Consider the following 16,238-nt stretch of genomic DNA (forward strand, 5'->3'; position numbering starts at 1 on the left):
ATCATTATTAGCACGATCATTGCCATTATTAATAACCCTTGGGGCCTAATGGGGTTGAGAGTGCAGTGAGGAGAACTGAAGTCAGCCTCCAGAACAGCATAAGGCCCTCAGCCTGGATTCCAGAATCTTCTCCAGTAGTTTCCCTACCTCTCTTCTAGAAGCCCTCTCTTTCAAATTTCCTCTGTACACCCCCAACTTGTGCATGTGTGCATACATACACACACATACGTGTATACACATGTGTACATACCCTACCTATACTCCAGCCACCCTGATCTTCCCACAATTCTCACACATGCCCACCTGTCACACACAGTTGTGGAATTAGAGCTTTGGCTTCAGGGTCATGCAGACCTGAGTTCAAATCCTGCTCTGCCACTTACTAGCCCTGCAATCCTGAGCAAACCACTTCACCTTTCTCAGCCTCAGAGTCATTTGCAGAATGGGAATAATATTAGCACCTACCTCATCCCGCATACTTGTTGAGAGGATTAGATGAGATGATATAAAGCATTTTGCTCAGTGCCTGCGTTATAAGAAGTGCCTCATTTGAGTATTAGCTATTGCTTTTGTTATTCTACAGCCTTCCTCTGAGATTTTGCACGAATCATTGCTTCTGCAAAGTTTTCTCTCATCATAGTTGTGAACCAAGGCTCTTGTCAATCTTTCAGGCCTAGCCAAGATCTCAACTCTGTCCCTTCCAGAATCTTCTCCTTTTGCTTCCAGTTGTCTGTATCTCTTATAGCTCTTAATCACAGTTTGCTTTGAGTTCCGATTTCGGACTTGAGGAGGACAGGGATTATATCTTCCTCTTTTTATCTTCCTTACTCCAATTCCAGAGTTTAGCACTCTACACACCTTTATATATAGTAAGTGTGCAATACATTTTTGATTTTTTGTAATAATAGATATCATTTACTGAGCAATTATTATGTGCCTTTCTTTTTGCATACATTATCACATTTAATCCTCGTAACAATACTGTCATGTAATTATCTACATGAAGCAATTAAAAAAGGATTTCTTTTTTATAGATATGGGAAATAAGACTCTGGAGAGATGAAATCATTTACTGGTCACATAGCTGATGAGTGGATGAGCTTTGCTCCAAACACAGGACTATCAGTTTCCAAAGACTGTGTATTATGTGCAACTAGGCTAAACCCAGCGCATCTTTCATTGGTCATATCCTAACCCCCAGGTAGGCTGCACACTCAGCAACTTCCAGCTCTTAGCATGCTGTGGTTCTATGAATGGGAAATAGCTACTGAGTAGCTTGGAAAGATTGTAATTCCATCCTGCTTGAGTCAAGAAATGCCCAGGGCAGCAGAGGCCAGCCTAGTTAAGCAGGGATGTAAATATTAGCACAGGCATTACGTGAAAGGTCTTCAAAGAATATAAACAGCCTGGCAAAAGGGGAAGATGGAGGATCCAAGGAGTCCAGCAACAGCCATAGCGTCAGAGGCACTTTGAAGAATATGGTGTGATGAAGTGCCAGGAGGACTTGCCTGTCAACGAAAGACTCTAATACATCTCAGCTGACAAAAAGCAGGAGAGAAGGTCAGTTCCAATAGAAAAAAATGCTGATGAGGAACTGAGATTGAGGAGATAGCAGAAACTTGGCATTAGAGTTCCACAAGTCCGGAAAGACAAGAGTGAAGGGGTACATGAAAATTAATGACTGATAATGCTAATAATAATAACATTGATTGATAAGGTGATTGCTACGTGCCCAGCACCATGCAGTGTAAGGAGGCGAGTAGCTGTGTAGCCATAACACCATAGACATGATTATTTCAGAACCCAAGTTCACTCCTTTTTCATCTTTCTTGACTGTTGATACTTAAGGGGACTCCCAACCTTATCTGATTCTTTCAACAAGCATTTATCTCATGTCTACTCTGTGCATGCCCTAGGATGTGCCCTGGGGAGATGGGTGAAACTTGTCCTCTAACCTGGAGGAACTCACAGTCTACTGGTGGACAAGGAACATACATATCTACAATGGAGTGGCATGTTTGTCATTAGAGATGTTTGTTATTATTAGTGTACAAGTGTTTTGGGAAATGGGAGGAAGATTTCAGAGAAGAGGTGGTATCTGAGTGGAGAATACTTTTAAGGATGGGTGGAGAGTGAGGGGAGCGCATTGTGAGCAGAGGCGACAGTTTCATAAAAGCTTGAGGCTGTGACAATATATGTTATGTTCAAAATGGCTAAACGGGAACCCCTGAATGTCTAGGATTGGGATATGTTAGAAGCTGCAGTAAGTAGAACCTGAAAGATATGGTGGGATAAAATAGTGAAAAATATGTCAAAGACATTGTTAAATCAATCATCATGTTTATTTATTGAGCATCTACTATGTGCTAAGTATGGAATCTGGCACTGGGACTACAATGTCAAGTAAACCAGAGTTGGTCTCTGCTTCACCCATAGGATGACCACATGTTCCAGTCTCCTTCTTGTCCTGGAATAATTATTAATAACATCTCCTTTTACTTTCAAAAGTGTTCCCATTTACACTGTAAGTTATATGATGATGCTACCTCAGAATTTCAGAAAGACAAACATTAATCAAACAATCACCCAATATGTAACTTCAAATTGTGCTAGATGTTATGAAAGAAAGATGCCAGAGGGCTATTACAGCAAGCATTGGAAAGCAGCTTCATTCGCCACAGGAATTTAGCTTTCTCTGCAGGCAAAACAGACAGAAGGTTTTTAAGTTACAGATCAGATCTTAGTTTTAGAAGTCATGGCATTTCTGTGCTTGTTGAAGATTTCTCTCTCCTCTCTCTCTCTCTCTCTCTTTTTTTCAGAGTCTCGCTCTCTCACCTAGGCTGGAGTGCAGTGGTGTGATCTTGTCTCACTGCAGCCATCACCTCCTGGGCTCAAATAATCCTCCCGAGTAGCTGGGACTACAGGTTCCTGCCACCATGTCCAGCTAATTTTTGTATATATATTTTTAATAGAGATGGGGTTTTACATGTTGCCCAGGCTAGTCTCAAACTTCTGGGCTCAAGTGATCTGCCCACCTTGGCCTCCCAAAGTGCTGGGATTATAGACATGAGCAACTGTGTCTGGTCCCTCTCTCTTTCTCTTTAATGTCTCCTAGTTATTATCAATAAGAATTGGAGAAAATCCAATTTTCATTGTATAGACTTTCACAGTGTAAATGTACTTTTTTTCTTCAGAGTTGCAGAGTGAAAAGTTCAAAGCAAATATGTCAGCCAAAGCTCGCTTTCTGTCCTAGCTCTACCTAGAGCCAGCTGCCTGACCCTGGACAAGTTACTTCTCCTGAGCCTTGGTTTTCTCATCTTTTATTTTTATTTTTATTATTTATTTTTTTTTAGAGATAGGGTCTCACTTTGTCACCTACGCTAAAGTGCAGTGGTGGGATCATAGCTCACTGCAGCGTCAAACTTTTGGGCTCAAGCGATCCTCCTGCTTCAGCATCCTGAGTCCCTGGGATTACAGGTGCGAGCCACCACTCCCAGTTCAGGTTTTCTCATCTTTAGGAAGGGAGGGTCATTCCCACCTGCAAGGGTGGCTGTGAGGACTGGAAATATGGTGAGTAAAGTGACTAGTACAGTGCTGGCCACATGGTAGGCATTCAAAAAACAGCACCTACTTTAGTTAGGGTTTTCTGAGCTTGTGATTGTCTCAGAATAGGCGCTATGACTGGTGGAGAAATGCATTTCATAGAAGACACACCACTGTCTACAACAGGGAAGAGAGTGGAGGTCAGTGGGCAAGGAAGGGAAGGGAAAGGGCTGCTGGTGTTTCCGCCACTAGAAGGAAATTGGGTTGGAAAACAAACACCTGCCCTTTTTAGGTGGACTCTCCATGGCCCTTAAGAACCAGAACCTACAGACCTGGTGTGCTAAGCAGAGTAAGAAAGAGGCATCTAATGGTGTATGCACTAAAAATCCAGACCACCTTGCATAACCAGGTCCTCCTGGGAACGTCTGGGAAAATCAGACAGTGAGGCTCCATCTTGCTTTTGTCTTCTCTTCCTCATTCCTCGGGCTTGTATATAACTCCCTCTGTGGGCAGAGGAAGGCCCCTGATAGAGGGATGCAGGCAGACACTGCACTGAGTGAGCCTGAGAAGATGGGGACAGAGCAGGCTGCATGGGGTTGGAGGGAGGAGGAACTAGGAGCCTCCGCCCAGTGGCTATTTTGGAGCTAGAAGTGCTGTGACCACTTCCGTCCAGGTCTGGCTTGTGTCCTGACTGGGAGACCAGGCTGCTGGAGTCTGCATCTCATTTTCTTTCTGATTTGCCTCTGGTGTTGTTCTGCTGTGTGTTGGTTTTCGAGGGCTGCCATAACAAATGGCCACATCCTGGATGACCGTTTGTTTTCTTACTGCTCTGGAGGCTAGACTCCAAAATCAAGGCGTTGTGAGGATTGTTTCTTCTGATATCTCTCTCCTTGACTTGTAGATGGCCACACCCTCCCTCAGTCGTCACATGGTCTTTTCTCCGTGCATTCTTGTCTGTGTCCCAATCTCCTCCTTTTATAAATGCCCCTCATAATAGATTAGGGCTCGTTCTCATGACCTCGTGTCACATTAATTACCTCTGTAAAGACCCTGTCTCCAAATACAGTCAAATTCTGAGGTACAAGGTGTTAGGACTTCAACACATGAATTTTGCGGGGATGCAATTTAGTTCATAACAGACAGCTGGGCAAGTTGCATCTTTGGTCTTCATCCCTTAAGAGAGGAAAGGTGGCTTGGTTGGTCTACTGAGCCTCTTTCCTTGGAGAGAAGTTGAATCAGGAAGCTGCAAGCTTCTCAAAACAGTGCAAATCCCTCTCTAAACCCTCTTGGCTTTACCCAGAGCCAATGGGTAATCCACTGCCTGCTTTGGGGTTCCTGGATGCTTCCTCTTGCTTCCTCAAGCCTGATTTTAGGATCTGGGATCTGCTTTGCTTCTGGTGGAGAAATAGGTGTCTACTCTGAAATTGCCTCCCCTTGGGACTGTTCAGATGTATTTCTCTTGTCTTTTGCAGACGTTCCTTTAACAGAAAAGTGCTCTCAGCCCTCAAAGATCCCATGCAGAGGGCTCACCTACTGCAGGATAAGAGCCAAGTAAGTTGCCACGCTTTTTCCATTCACCTCTTCCTTCCTCTGCAGAGAAAGGCAGGAGACCACACCTGTGTTTGTGATATTACAGACACACTGAGATCCACAAATGTGTCATTAGCCCACCAGGCTGGCACAGAACGGCTGCATCCGAAGGTGATTTAACACAGGTAGAACCCTGCTTACAGATGGGCGGGCTTCCAAAGATTTGCTTGTAGCTTAGTTATTATGAATCAGGAGTGTTTTCCTCTCACAGAAAAAGTGTTAAATGCAGCGGGAGGTTTTCAGGGAACTCCTGAAAAATCAATCTAACTCACAATAATTAAAATACGAAATATGATCATTTCTGTCCCCAACACCCAAATTTCATACATGCCATTGTTCCAGTGGGAAAATATATTGTGAGTTCCAGCTGTGTGTATCAGGACCAGTGCTTCTCGCTCATCAGTGTAGCTCACCTGACAGTAGCTTCATGGAAAGAGGGTGTTTCTGGGAGGGAAAGAAGGATGATACTGGGCCAGATATTTCTGGACACCAGTAAAACAATAGGTAAAAAGTGTAAAATATTCACATTTTTAAAAGCAGGACCATATAGTTGATTACATTTAGGTCTCGTGGTAACCCTGCAAGGATAAGTATTATGATCTCCATTCTAGAGAAATGGAGTGTGAGACTCAGAGATGTCAAGAGACACTTCAGGCTCACACAGCAGAGACAGTTGCTGCCCTCAGAATGGAATGCATCTCACATCTGCATCTGACCTCTAGGTCAACCTCTCTTCAGCTTGGCTGTGGGAGGGAATTCAGTTTCTGGGTGTTAATGTGTCCAGCAATCTCAGCTAGTCTGTCTGGCAGGACACAGAAGCCCATTCTTCTCTAGGAATGACCATGACCCTGGGAAGGGCTAGGACAGGGCAATTCGTGCTGCTGCCGTGTGAGGGCTGGGCAGAGGTTTGGAGGTGATAGCAGCCTGTGCAGACTGCAGAGTTTTTAGGATAAATGGTGATTTTCCTCCTTGGTGATTTCCCAAGGCCACTGAGGCCTGACAATTCTGGCAGGGAAACCAAATTTAAATGAGTCCCTTTTCATGTCTGCCTGAGGGGTAGACATTAGTCAGAGAGCTAACAACCTTTCCTGACTGTTTCCTGTGTTCTGGACATGGTATATGGGGGTTGTGAAGAAACACAGTCATTGTTCCAAAGGTATTCTGTACCTGGACAAAATAAAACAAACAGAGAAACGAATACACACAGGAAATGTCGAACAAGTTAGGGTAGATTCCTCCACCTGTGAAGTGAACTGCAGAGGGCGCCTGTGAGCATCATCAGTTAGGGGTGGGCTCACTCAGAAAAGGCTTCTGACTTGGCTATGAAAAGTGCTATAGAATGTGAGAATTGGAAAGGTGTTTCGATTTTTAGTTCGACCCCTATATTTTCTTTCCGATCAGAAAACTGAGGCCCAGGGAAGTTAGTGACTGGCCTATGAGTTTTGCTTTTTTCTTTTTCTTTTGAGACAAGGTTTCACTCTGTCACCCAGGCTACAGTGCAGTGGTTCAATCGAGGCTCACTGCAATATCCACCCCCTGGGCTCACGTGATCCTCTCACCTCAGTCCCCTAAGTACCCGGGACCACAGGTATACACCACGATGCTGGGAAAATTTTTTTTTTTTTTTGAAACGGAGTTTTGTTCTTGTTGCCCAGGCTGGTGTACAGTGGCGTGATCTTGGCTCACCGCAACCTCTGCCTCCTGGGTTCAAATGATTCTCCTGCCTCAGCCTCCCAAGTAGTTGGGATTACAGGCACCGGACACCATGCCCAGAGATATATATATATATATTTTTTGTATTTTTAGTAGAGACAGGGTTTCTCCATGTTGGTCATGCTGGTATCAAAATCCCAACCTCAGGTGACCCGCCTGCCTCGGCCTCCCAAAGTGCTGGGATTACAGGTGTGAACCACTGTGGCTGGCCTGCTAATTTTTTTTTTTTTTTTTTAATTTTGTAGACACGGGGGCTTCCTATGTTGCCCAGGTTGGTTTCAGACTCCTGGGCTCAAGAAATCTGCCCCACTTGGACTCCCAAAGTGCAGGGATTATAGGCATGAGCCACTGTGCACAGGCCTGGCCTAAGGTTTTAAGCTAGTAAATGGGAGAGAGAGGATGAGAATTCAGGTTTCCTCACTCTGTGTCTAGTTGCTCATAATTACATTGGAAGGGGATGGGGAAAGAACCAATTAAAAAAGATGTCAGAGGAAGGAAGTGGAGATAGTGGATTTTACAGACAGGAGTCCATGTGGAGGAGAGGTAAGAAATTGGGTAAATAAGGGTGTGGGAACCAGGTGGCCAGAGGCCTTGAAGGTTGAGTGGATAAAATTTTTGTGTTTTTCCTGACTGACAATAAGGGACAGAGGGATAGAGAGACAGCCATGCTAACTCCCAGGGGCATCTTCTGCTGACATTGTTTGTATAATAAAAATGGTTATTCTGCAAACAGCCCATTTTAAATCGGATGCCCAGACTTTCGGCTTGTTGAATTCACCCAGTGTGGTAATCTGGGCCAGAAATTTTGACCTCTTTGCTCTATAAATATAATGTATATTTATATATTATAAATATAATGTATAAAATCCCAGACTTTGTGGACTCTTCCAGTCAAGCCTCTTGTTTCTTAGTCTGACTAGTGATAAGGACCTATGCTGCACAGAATTGAATTCTCATTGGCCAAATCTCAGGCCTGCCTTCCCTTTCCCCACATATCTTGGGTAGGACCCCATAGGGCTCCTTAAAGAAGCAGCCTTGTGTGTGGATGCTGGATAGGGACAGAAAGGAAGTGAGAGGGCAAGGAGCCTGCTGGGGAGGCCATGAGGATACACGGCTTGCAGCCGATTCTCTGCTTGCTGCCATTGGTTTGTTGGTATTGCAGAAACATGGCTCCAGCACCAGGGGAGAATGTAAGGGTCAAGAACTGCAAATTGTAAACCACAGTGAAGTGAGATGAATCAATCTGCAGTGACCTAAGAGACAGGAGGAAAGCCTGCTAACAGGAGGCTTAGAAAAGGCTCCAGAATGTGCCGGGCTACAGGAGACCATGGCCAGGCCAGCTCTGTCCACTTGGACAACCAGGCTTGGTTAGGTTTGATCACAGGGTTGTCAGGGAGCAGACCAGGCCAGTTGGGACCAGATAGTATCTCCCCTGCAGTGCCTTAAGAGGTCAGGGTTCAAGATGGTTCCTTGGAGCAAGCCAGCTTTTCCACTGCGGTCACAGACCCTGGAGAGGAAGGCAGCACTTTTGTTTACATGGTTGTCATTCTTTTCTGATTTGTAGTATGTATTTGTTAAAGAAAATATAGAAAACCTACAGGAGAAAAGAGGATATTATCCACAATCATACCACCAAAGGTAATCACTGTTAATATTTTAGGGAATTTCCTTCCAATCTGTTTTTTTTTTTTTCTGTGCATACATATCTTAAAATAAAATTAGAGTCATATTATATTTGCATTTTTATAGTTTCTTTTTTAATTTAATATTATATGATGAGCCTATTCCCATCCCTTTCATATTATTCTACAATATCTTTTCTTTAATAGTTTCATAGTATTCAATTTTGTGGATTTATATACATTTAGTTAATCTTTATAACTGTATATTTAGATTTCCTGCAAATTTGCACCATTGTAAACATTACCGCAATGAACATCTTTATATTGTTATAATCTTTGACCACATTTTCTGATTGTTTCCTTAGGAGACACTTTCCTAGAAGTGGAATCACTGTTTCAAAGGCTCTTGTTATATGCTGGTTAGTTGCTCCCCTCACCTCCCCCCACCTGAAGTGTTATATCAATTTACACTCTCATTAATCAGTGGCTATGACAGTGCCCATCTCACTGCACCTTTGCCAGCACTGTGAATTATTATATTCTTTTAAGTGGAAGGTTGCCTTTTCAGCGTGATACTCAGCTGACTGATAGCATAAGCTTTGAACGTGGCAGCTAATTTCTTTGTGCTTATTAGCAGAGCTTAGCAGATCTACATGTGAGAGCATTAGAAAACCTGGGGAGGAAAGAAGGCTGTATCTAATCCACAGGTAGCCATGTGTACAGGGAGGGAGAGAGGAGACCTGTGTATGAGGTGGTACTTGATTCATCCTTCTCCAAAACTCATAGTGTATGAAGCTGCCAGGCAAAACCCCCCCCTCCAAAAGCTCTTGCCCAGAAATGCTTCCTGACTGATCAGGAAATGAGAGAACAAAGCAAGCCTACACAAAGACGGGCTTAGTACTCTGGAAGGCCAGCGATGTGCAAAGCCCCTGACGCTAAGCAGAAATGAAAACGCTAATGGTGAGACACCCAAAGAAAATGTATTCCATATGCACAGGCCGGCCGGCTGCAAAGGAATACAAATGCAGTTAGGGATTAGCCGGCAGGAGCAAGAGCAGCCCGGATAACTTGGGAATTGTTTTCCAGCTTGCTTAGGCCAGTTGTAGCTAAAGATACTTGGGGCGCTGAATTTGACCTTTTTTTCTGACTCTGGCATCAGAGAAACTTATCAGGATTGCAGTCCATTTTAAATAATCACAAAAGCCCCAATTTATTGGACAAGCCCTGTAGAGTTTCAGTTGCCTAGTCTGCACCCAGCACCCATGCTAGTGCTTTTATGCAACACATATAGTCCCCAGAACAATTCCATGAAGTAGGAGTCATTATCCCTATTTCCTAGATGAGAAAATTGATGCACAGTGAGATTAAGTAACTTGCCCAATTCATCAAAATGGTGGAGACTGGATCTTAAATCAGACCTGTCTGGTCTCACTCTCTGTGTTCTTTGCACCACCAGGCTTTTGTGGGGCCTGATTTTGGACTGCTGCATTACAAGTGCTCCCCAGCCCTTCTGAGTCTTCTGCCTGCACTGGCTGATAAAAGGCAACAGGCTTCTTATTCTGTCCATCACATTCTGCTGTGCTAGTGGAGACACAGCAGAGATAAGAATGAGGCATCCTTAGGGTGGAAAGTGGCCAACAGATCTTGGTATGTACTTCCTTGTGGCTAGTGAGCCAAGTCCTTGTAGGCAGGACATTCCGAGAGTGCCCTGGTGACGTTCGGGGGAGTGGTGATCTAACCTATGTTTTCCCTGCTATGGAAGCCGCAGGCACAGAATTCCTAGAAGATAGACCATCAAAGAAATGGCTTCAGTGTCCATAGGAGGGTTGCAACTTTTTGGTCATCAGACTCCAGGCTGTGGCTGGAAGAAATGCTTTTCCTATCTCTGACTTCTCTTGAGACCTCTGTCTTATCTTGCAAGAGAATTTCATGGGTGTCAGGAAGTAGAAGGGATGTAGAAGGAAAGAGGAAGTACTACTCCCAAGGAATCTCCAGGAGACCTAGGAAATTGGCTAGTGCCCAGACAACCCCTAACTTCCCTTCTCATTAGGGCCTACTCAAACTCCCCCAAATCCTCCCACTGCAACACACATTGTGCTGACCAAGGAGAATCTTAGTGCTGACTTGCTGTTTTGCTGGAAAAGCACTGGACAGACAAGAATAGGATTTTTTTTTTCTATTAACAAAACAAAACAAAACAAAACAAGACAAAAACCAAAGCACAAAGCTTTTAAGTTAAGTGCTGGGGATTTGATGGCTGAGAGCAAAATGGCGAATGGCTTTTATCTAACTGAGAAAACCCAGGGTCCTCTAGTCTGGGGTGGGATCAGTCCGTGGGTAGAAGGTGACCCATCCATGGTTTTGCTCAAATCCGGGTACAGTCTCTGTACCCAGATTCTGAGGCTCCAGGATGTGGCACACCTAGAGGGTACTAATGTTAGTAGCATTTACTGAGTCCTGTGTGTGAGCTACAGGTGTTAAGTGCTAGGTATGTCATCCCATTTAATTCTCTGGGCGTTGCCCTGGGGCATCATGCCCGTTTTGCAGGAGGGGACATTGATGTTTAGAGAGGTGTGGTATTTGTTCACGATCACATATGTGGTCGGGGCAGAGATGGGGTTCAAACCTGGAAACCCACGACCAGAGTCCATGCTCACAACACGATTCTCTATGATTCTGCTTTCCAGGGACCAAGGGTTCATGCTTTAGGAAAAACTATGTAATTTTTTTTCCTTAGTCCTTGAGTACTGTAAATAAATACCCACGATAGGGCCTCTGGGAGAAGTTTCCAAGTCAGCTCAATAGGATTAAAAAGGATCAATAGGACCCAACCCGTCTGTTGGGTTTCTAGTCTGTCCCCGAGTGGGACAGGTGGTCAAAAGCATGGCACTGCTGTGTCTGCTCTCCATCCCTGCTGAAACCACTCTTTTTCTTGATAAATAAACAGCCTCGAAAGGGGTTACTCCAAATGGGTAAGGTGTCCTCCCTCCCTAACCCCATAGCCTAACTGTGAGTATGTTTTAGAGGAAAATCCTTGTTTGGCTGAAGTAGGAGGAATCATAAAAACACACTGGGCTTTAGAAATGTAAATATCTGCGCAGTGAGATGGATGAGGATGATGGATAGATGCCAGAGGAAGCCTGGATGTGAGAATCTGGCAGACAGAGATGGATGTGAGGAAACACAGGGAGTGAGAGGAAAGCAAAAGGCAAGAAGCCACATGCATGGGTGGAGACAGCAGCTCAGGAGTGGCCGGAGCCTGTAAAGCCGCAGGGGCTGGGCTTAGTGAACCCAAAGGCAAGGGAGAGGCAAGGCCAACAAGATTCTGTGGCAGAGATAAGGGGAGTGTGCCCCTTGGGCGAGATGCACCCAACACAGACAGAAGCTTATGAGCATGCCCAAGGCTTCCCGGAGAGGAGTAGGTGGGACTCATGCTAGATATAGAGCAGCGATCCTTCTAGACCGGCAGGATCAGCACAATCTGGGAACTCATTAGAAATGCACATTCTTAGGCCGCGCCCCAGATCCCGTGGATCAGAAACTCTAGGGCCCGGTCCAACATTCTGCGTTTTAACAAGCCCTTCAGTTGACTTTGATGCATGCTAAAGTTTGAGAGCATCCTGAATGGAGGAATGGGGAGAATGAGGAGGACGAGATCAAGAAGGTGTAGAAGTCTAGAATGTAGGGTACAGAAGTCTAGAATTTAGGGTACGTGTCTGACAGAAAAAACACAAAGAGCCATTTCATTCTAGCAGAAAAAGTGGGCAATACATGGGAAATGCGGAGGGCCCTCAAAGGAGGGCTAGATAATGTGAGGAGCTACGCTTAATCATTGCTGGGACAAGGTGGGATGTGCAGGAAGAACAGGCTAGCAGAAGGTTTGTGAGCCAAGCAGCCTAGTGAGGGGCCCATGACTGTGATGGTGTCGGAGTGCTAACAGGCCTCCCAACACAGTGCACCTCAGGTTTCCACTGACCTGCAGAAGAGCACTGGTGTGTTCAAGAGACTCGAAAAGAGGGGTGCTTCAGAGAATTGAGGTTCCCATGGACTTGGAGGGGTAGCCTCTGCTCCCAATTCCTTGTTGTCCTGGCAGAAATTCAACCAAGGGCTAACATGCCCAGTGAGTCTTTTGTTTGAATGTTGCCTGTTTTCCCTTCCCTCACAGAAGCCCTGAGCTCGCTCCCCTAGGTGACAAGCGCTTACAAGGCAGGATCTGGGTCGCCAGTGTGCAGAGTGTGCAGGCTATGCCCCATGCCCAGGGCGATGTGCCATTAGGCACCGAGTTCAGGGCTCATGTTGTGTTGACAAGAGCGGGAGAAGAAGCCTGCTCGGGGGAGGCGGGTGGGCCAGATGACCTCAGCCTTCCAGCTCTCTGTTTCTACAAAACCAGTTGATGAATGCCTCTCCCATCTTCATCAATCTATTTTTCTTGTTGTTATTTTCTTTCTTTGTGCATTCCTGTTATTGGAAAGAAATGGATGGACTGACAGCTGAAGCTGCTTCTGTCTGAACCTTGACATTTTGGTTGCCTTGCTTAAGGCTGATGCCCAGACAGCCTGCACAGACAGGGCTCCCCGGACATCCCAACTGCCAGTCCTCAGCAGCAGAAGGGCCCAGGCTCCCGGCACCTCACTAGTACTCACTTATTACTACAAAAACCTTGTAATGGCCCAGGGAAACTTTTGCCTGGGTAAATAACCATTACTGAGCTTATAATTTTGAAAATGTTCATTTTGGGCCTTTTTAATGTAGATTCAAATCTGCTCTGGAGATTGCACTTTAAGAAAAGGCACTTTTGTGTAACTTTCCATTTGGATTAGCTGGCAGACCACCTGGAGGCCTCTTAAGGACCACACCTAGAGACCCACTGTGTTAGCAGACAGCCTGGGTGGAGGGAAATGGCCGCCACTCCTGTTAATAGATCAGAAGGAACAGGCTAATGAATTTGAGAGGGATTTGTTTTTTTAAACTCAACACCCAGTTGAAAGCAATATCCATTAGTATAGCGCACTGAGCACCACCATGAACTCTTAGGCTGATTGGAAGAGACAAGTCATAAATTTCTCCTATTAAAGTTCTTGACTCGCAATATCAGGCAGAGACTAATGACTTAAAAAATAATATGTTCAAATGTCATCAGAATACAGATGACCTGGGTTCTGGCCCCAGCAGGGAATGCGAGTCTGATGTCCTGGACAAAGCAGAGTCCATTAAATGTTTGGGGTGGGTTACATGGCACCATATGTTCAATAGGAATATTTTCTTTTCAATCAAAGGGAGATACTCCAGTGATGTCTGTAGGGACTGTATTTCCTCAATAAGGCAGTTTTGAGATGAAGGCGAAAGCACTGATTTAGGAAACCCGAGGAGACCCTCAGCAGAGAGTTCTGGTTCTCATGTGCTCTGAGTTGGGATCATTTACAGAAGGGCTTCAGCCGGGCACAGCCGGGGAGGAAGGCAGTGAACGCAACCTGGACACCGGATGGGTCCGAGCCTGCCGTGTTGCTTTAAGTCCCACCTTCTCAGTCTTTCCGGATTGGCACTTGAGAGGTGTTGCTTCCTTTTACCCCAACCATACCCTGTCCTCACATGAAATCCCAGTGCTCCCTCCTTCCCACTCTCTCTCCAGTCAACCCATGATGCACTTATCCCAGGGTGAAAACCAACTTCACCACAGAAACCTATTATTTGTGTATTTGTATAAATGAATGTTTATTGCAGAATAGCTTCTGCATATTCTTCCTGCCAGCACGGACTTTATTTTCTAATGGGAATTCTCGCATCTGTGGTTCTTGATTTAGTCTGCTCTTGGCTCTATCCCACTCCTGCCCCAGCATCTTAGTCATCCACAGTCTCCAGTGGCTCAGGAAGGGGCATTACACAATCTGTAATTGAGTGAGGGTACATGAGCATTCTTAGGACTCCCTTTAGAAGAAAGGAATGAGCACAACTTCTAGGGATTTGGGGCACAGGCTGGAGAAAATCCTATCTTTGATGAGGTCCAAGCTTTTATTTCTAAGCACCACAGCTGCCCGGGAAGACATCTGGCTCTGGGAACTGACCTCATAGAGAACTGGGCCTGGCTATCTGCATTTCAAGCTTGACTCCAGAACTCCCGCATCATGCTACCTCATGACACCCTATAAAGTGCAGAGCCAAGTCTGCCTCGGAGGAGACTCATCACAGTTATGCCATCAGCACTATTTTATATGAAATCATTCCAGGGTTTACAGTCACCTAAGCTTGCTACAGGTGCCACAGTGCCCGGAGGATTAGGCAAGGGGTCTGCATTAATCCCCAACCAATCTTGGTGGAGACAGAGCCTGACTTGGATCCTGATATGAGAGGACACATTCCTGCCTCCCTTTTGCCCTGACCCCCTGAAGCCTCGTGCAGGAAAATGGAGCATCTAGAAAGCATCTAGTCTTGGGAGGTTCTGAGATAATTTCTCTCTCTTCCCTCTCCAGCCCCTCCCCACTTTCTTATTTTTTATTAACAAGGATGAAAGTAAATGTGAACTCGAAACAATAAGGCATGGAAAATCACAGAAATAACTTAATTAAGTTTTTAAAGATTTCCATGCTTGAATAAATTAGCCTTCCTGCAAATGTCACAACATTCAGAAAAAAAAAATTGTAATCAATGGAGCACAATGCTTCCCTGCTCTTTATTTAAACGAAAGCTCCATTGGTGCGTTTCCTTTTACCCCTGCTCCTCCCCTGCAGCTGCTGCTCCCTGGCCCCCCTCAGCTTCAGGCAAGGGCACCAGACTCTCACATCAGCATATTCTGCTGCTGTTCGGAAAAGTGGAAGGACTGCAGGTGGGGGCAGGCGGTGGGAGGGCCACTCAGGGAGATTTCTCTGGCCGGAGTGAGCGTATGCTATGGTTCTGGCTCTCCTTTGAAAGGTAGCAGAATCTGGTCTCTCTATGGGGTTTGGCTTCTCCTAGGCCTCAGCCAAAGCTGGGAGTCAGGGAGATCTTTTCTTCAGCACCAGGATGAGAGTATGATGAGGAGTCAGACCCAACTCTGCAGGGCGAGGGATAGGGGCCATTTCCCACCACCCTCTCCAGTGCCTTTTTCCCTTTTCAGGCCTTTCCCCATAACCGGGTCTGAGAAGATTGCAGGAAAGCAGGCAGGAGAAAGAGAAAGATGGAGGGGAAAGGAGAGGGCCCAGGTTCCCCAGGGCAGCAGTCCTGCCCTCAGCCACATGGACAGATCTCCATCGCCATTGAGACGCAGGGCAGATTGCTCGGCTCATGAGTACATGCCACTGCGCTGCTGCTGCTGCTGACTGGAGTAGTGAGTGATGTCATGCTGGCTGCCCAGCCCTGCTATAATGCAGCTGTCAGGGCCCCGTGGGGAAAACTTGGGGAGAAATACGAGAAGCCTAAAAAGCAGCAAAAGGCCCAGTCAAGTGAAGGGAAATGGAATTACAGTAATGCTGAAAGCAGGCACACTAGAGAATTAAAACACTTTGTTTTGGAACCAGAGTCTACTCAACCTGGGTTATTAAATTATTTATTGTTTGCGTCTCCAGTAATGGGAGAGAGTAATGGGGGGAGCAATCAGCCAGGGCAGAGATTATTTTAATTATCAGATACATTTGGGACTGCCCCTGCATAGAGCCTGGTGCCCCTTGAGCACAGGGTCGAGTGACGTGGAAATGGGATGTTCAGGGCTTCATCAGATTCATCGGATCCATTCACTGAACTAACCCTGAGATGGACTGTGCGATGATCCTTCAGCCTTAACATGGGAAACGTCAGCCT

General features: G+C 45.6%; 1 long non-coding RNA gene across 1 annotated transcript; it reads right to left on the reverse strand.

Moving 5' to 3' along the window:
- Positions 1 to 2,323: 2,323 nt before the first annotated feature.
- On the reverse strand, positions 2,324 to 5,135 carry LOC112607162. Its single transcript, XR_003115744.1, has 2 exons — positions 3,924 to 5,135; positions 2,324 to 3,559 (listed from the first exon to the last, which is right to left on the reverse strand). It is a non-coding gene; the product is annotated as an uncharacterized LOC112607162 (long non-coding RNA).
- Between the last annotated feature and the right edge of the window lie 11,103 nt (positions 5,136 to 16,238).

Source organism: Theropithecus gelada, chromosome 14 (genome assembly GCF_003255815.1).
Source record: "Theropithecus gelada isolate Dixy chromosome 14, Tgel_1.0, whole genome shotgun sequence".
NCBI lineage: Eukaryota > Metazoa > Chordata > Mammalia > Primates > Cercopithecidae > Theropithecus > Theropithecus gelada.